The sequence below is a fragment of the Haliaeetus leucocephalus genome, unplaced genomic scaffold (genome assembly GCF_000737465.1).
Source record: "Haliaeetus leucocephalus isolate CR32 unplaced genomic scaffold, Haliaeetus_leucocephalus-4.0 Scaffold646, whole genome shotgun sequence".
Classification (NCBI taxonomy): domain Eukaryota; kingdom Metazoa; phylum Chordata; class Aves; order Accipitriformes; family Accipitridae; genus Haliaeetus; species Haliaeetus leucocephalus.
This window is the reverse complement of record NW_010973082.1, coordinates 3,781,913-3,786,632: the sequence shown is the minus strand read 5'-3', so window position 1 is coordinate 3,786,632 and position 4,720 is coordinate 3,781,913.

Here is a 4,720-nt window from a genome sequence, read left to right as displayed (position 1 = left end):
GAGGGGACGGGGCGGCTGGTTGGGGCTGCAGCGGTCCGGGCGGGAGCGGCCGGGTCGCCCCGAGAGGGAGGAATCGGCCGCTTCCCTCGGGCGGGCAGCCCGCTGCCAAAGTTTCGGGCAGGCGGTAAGAGGTGACGCGAGGAAACGCCTCCCCAGACCGAGGAGCCGCTCGAGGAAATAGTAAATGGGCAGCACGGGGACTGTGGAATTACATCCTCTCCCGGTCGCTTGGAAGACGTCCATGAATAACAAGTGTCCCCGGTGGAGACGAGGGTGGGTTCGTGAGGCCGTCCTCTGCTGCCGGTGTTGGCGTTAAACCACCCGATTCCTCGTTTCTGCCTTGACCGCGTTGATCGGCAGCCGGTTCCAGGAAACGCTGCGTTTGCTTGGGGTTTGTCTTATAACCCGTATGTGTGGGTTTTGCAGGCAAATGTTTACTGCTGTCATCTCTGACCAAATTGTTCCATAGACAGAGCTGCTGCCGGCGGGAAATGTGTATGCAAGCAGACAAAATAAGGCAGTTTGGCATTGAGATGTCATACAAATGGCCAGAAATTACCTGTTGCCCAAACAGGTAGGCAGTTATCCTAGGAAACATACCATGTCACAGGTCATTTTATTTACCCTTCATATTTCCCAATTTGAAGCAGACTGAGAAAAAAAATTCTCCCTGTCAAAAGGTTGTTCTCCCAATAATGGTCTCATGCAATAAATGACAGCTTTACCACTGCTTTGACCCTTCACTTAATTGCTCGTGCTTCGTAAGACGGCTAATAATGAGATTACGACATCTACACTGGGTCAGATTGATGTCAGCCTTAGCTACCCAGGTTTCTTTAGCTACCCCGTGGATTAATTTGGCTGTGTCGATTCTTCTCACTTCTATTTACTTTAACAATTCCAGTTTGAATTAAAACATGAAGAATCCTACAAGATCTTTCCGACTCTATTTCAAACCGTTGTTCAAATTTATGATACTTTATGAGGTGATGAGGCAAAAGTTAATTTATTTACTAGCCAACATTTGGTGGGATATGTGAGCAGAATTCAAATTACTCCGAACTAGCTAATGCAAAGAGTTAAATATACAATACTAATTTTCAAATAGTTTACTATCTTACTTACACCTATAGCTCAGCCAAGGTTTGGGGTCCTGTTACACTAGGCATTCTATATATGGTAGGTAGTAGGTTTTGTGGTGTAGTTCAAAAGTAGGTGCAGGTAGCAGTCATCCTGCTTCTCTCTTTGCTTTTCAGGGACAATTCGGTGCTTGTGGAAGTGAATTATCACCAGGCATCTTTGAGTTCTTCAGGGCTCTTAGTAGCTATTTTTAAAAATGAGATTCCTGCAGGTAACTCCAAAACCACAGGTGCTGAGAGTGGTCAGCACCCACCAAAATCTGCTTCAGTGAGGAAAGGCCTGAGCTCACCAAAGGAGGGCCAGATCCTTCAAGACATCGGATGTCTGAGCAGTAAACTCAGCAGTCTTAAGTCTCCTTGAGTTGAAGGAACCCAACAAAAGACTGCATTGTCTGAGCATCACTGCATCACCTTTGTTTATTCTGCAGTCTTTTTTTAATTGAAAAGACAACATTATATTTTATATATATGTACAAGTGTATTCAATCATCTAGGATAGGTTTATTTTCATAGCTGTCATTGTATATAGGCAGACCTTTGAATCATTGTACAAAGCTGATGTTAATGTTTCCAAAGTCTGAAGGTAAGATAATGGGTTTTTTCCTTAACAACAGGTTTTCCACACAGGAACAGAAACTATGGCTGAAACTGTGACTGACGGGTTGTTTTTAGCTGTGTTAAACTATGAACAATTCACTAGAATTTCTGAAGCTTTTTCTGCCCTCTGTTAGCACCTAACTTAAGCACCATATGGCCTAAAAGGCCTGACCTCAAGAGAAATATATTTGCACCTGAAGTTAGGTGCTCAGCAGAGGCTTCTTCCATACAGTGATACATGCTGAGCAAAGGCTGGAGCCAGCCACTGGGAAAAACTAAGCATGAGCTGTGTCTGACCAGGTTACCTGCCTCTGAGCTTCATGGTGTATATGGCCTCTTGGGAATCCTCTTCTAAAAGCAAGTCCCAGTCAGATGGAAGAGGGAAAAAGGAAGAATCTCTGAATTTTTTAATCACTCAGTGCTGTAAGACTAAATCCTTTTGTTGGATAATTTATCTTCTACCCATCCTGCAAAAAGACAAAAGAATAAAGTAATGCTTGTTTACTTTTAATATTTCAGTATCCTATGTATAAATATGCAGTCATTCTGAGAAACGATAGGCCTGCAGGTTCTAGAAATAGGTATCTATAGTCAGGAGCTGCTTTTGAAAAAAATGATTTTAATCTTTTGGAATATGTGAGGGAGACATTTAAATGCCTTTTAAAAGCAGTGCTTGAACAGGCTGTAAAATAAGAAGTGATATTTCTCTCCCAGAGCTACTGTGAGGCTCAGTTCATTTCTCTGTAATGCCCCCATCAGAATTTCACAGCTCAGGACAGTTTAGATCTTGTACTTTTTTGAGAAAAGAACATGAGATTTGGGTTTCCACATGGTTTTCACAAATCACTCATTGCCGTCAGATCTCCTGGGGAAGACCTGAGAACTGCAGGACAGGCCTGCTCGCAATTTTCTGCTGAGAAGCTTTAAAAGGAATGAGGCAGCAGCTGTGCCTGAACGCGTGAATCTTGGCATACATGGGTTTGTGTGTATGTGTGAGAACAGCTTTACTGTTATTTTGTTTGTTTGTTATCTGTACAATATTAAACGCAATGGAAAGAGGCTTAGCACGGAAAAAACAAACAAGCCCCCCCAGCCCACTCAATGTGTACAGCAACCCAACAAGCACTTGCAAGGCTAAGGCTTCCCAGTGGGCTTCAGCTGGTTCTGACTATGAGTATGGAGGAGAGTATGAGCTTCCTGAATGCCACACTCCTTCCACGGTGCTTGTGTGCCTATCAATTTCTGCTTGTGTGCCTGTCTCCTGCATGTCAGACACTGAAACAATAGTGTCCTCAGCACCTCCCAATTCATTCCCTGCCCAATGGCTTCACTGTTGTCGTTGGACCTGAATTCTGCAAGTTGCAAATCTGCCCATCTTGGCCTCCAACCCACCACTTCTCACTCACTGATCCCAGCCCCTGAGCAGCAGTGCTGGTGCATGGCTTCTCCCTGGCACAAAGGAGCACAGCCAGGTCATACCCTCCCCGGAGAACCTCCCCAGCCAGCTCTCTGAGCCTAGCTCCAACTCTGCTTCTAAAATCCTTGTGGAACCTGCAGAAGCTCTGAGGTCTTGTTGCTTCCTGTGCTAAAGTGCATTATTCTGTGAGGGTTTTTTGTATTGCTGCTTCATTTTTAAAGCTGTGCTGAGGATAGATCCTCTCCTTCTCATTTGTCCTTGTGATCTTCCTCTTTCCTTATCTCGCGCCCCCCCCCCCTTTTTTTAATTTATTAAAGGTTTCTAGATTGCCAAGTATCTGTGGAGAAACAGCTCTATACTACTCCTTACATCAAGTCCTTGCACACAGTCAGAGAAGATACATTTCCAGAGCCAGAGGAGTTTTTAAGTTCCACGTATCTCCCTGCAACTGTGGGCTGATGTACTGGTAGAAGGCCAACAGCGTAGGCCTCTCTGATGGCTGCCAGGAGGTCAAGTGGATTCACAGAACAGGCTAAAATAAGGTCAGCAAGGCATGCAGAGCTAGAACCGTGCTGCCAAGGTGACACCCAGAGGCAGACCTGTTCCCAGGGAAGGTTCTTTACAATGCAGCCTAGGTCAAACAGTTTGAATGCTGTGAATTTGCACTGGTTTCTCTAAGGCCTGCAAAGCCTTCCTGATGCTTCTCAGAGAGGCTAATCTCCCCCTTGACACTGAATCCAGACAGGGAAAATGACTGGTGCATACCTATAACAGTGATGCCATCCATCTCTGGGGAAGAGGTGAGTCCATGGGCCATGCAGAATAGCCACGTGCATACTGCCAAAGTCACATGAAGGTTGCAAGAGCTGGTATCTGTATTTCAGTGTACCTGGCAAATGCACAAAACTCTAAAAGCCTGAAATTTGATCTGCACATGATGGAGAAGTCAATACCCCTCCCTCCTCAGAGACCTTTGTGAGTTAGAATATATGCTGGCTGAGTGCTGGAGTACTTCAGAGTGCAACGTGACAAAATACAAAGCTGGGGGAAGGTATGGGGGATACAATGGCACTATTCTACATTTTGCCTGCACAGGCATTACACCAGAAGTCCTTGACAATAATATCAGGTGCTACAGACAATTTTCTATTAATCAGAAAAAGTAAAGCACAAAATAAACAGTCTGTGTCTTGACCTTTCAGCTGCCAAATCATTCACCTATTTTAAATCTACAAGTAAATTTAGTACTCCTGATACAGAACAGCTGAAGCTACATATCTAAAACAGGCACATACACTGCAACTTTTCCACATGCACAGCTCTGCCACAGGAACATTAACACCAGCCAGCAGTACCCTTCTGCTCTTGCCTGGACACATGCTAAGGTTCTACACATTTAAATGGTTAGTAAAGGGAAAAAAACATTGACTATAGACTAGAAATGAAAAACAACCTTCAGATCCAGTACTCCAAACCAACTGTCCAATATTCAGGAGGAGCTAGGTCTATAGTGTTTGGGGGGGGGGGGGGGGGGGGGAAACGAGAAGGAGTGGTCAAGGACCGTGGG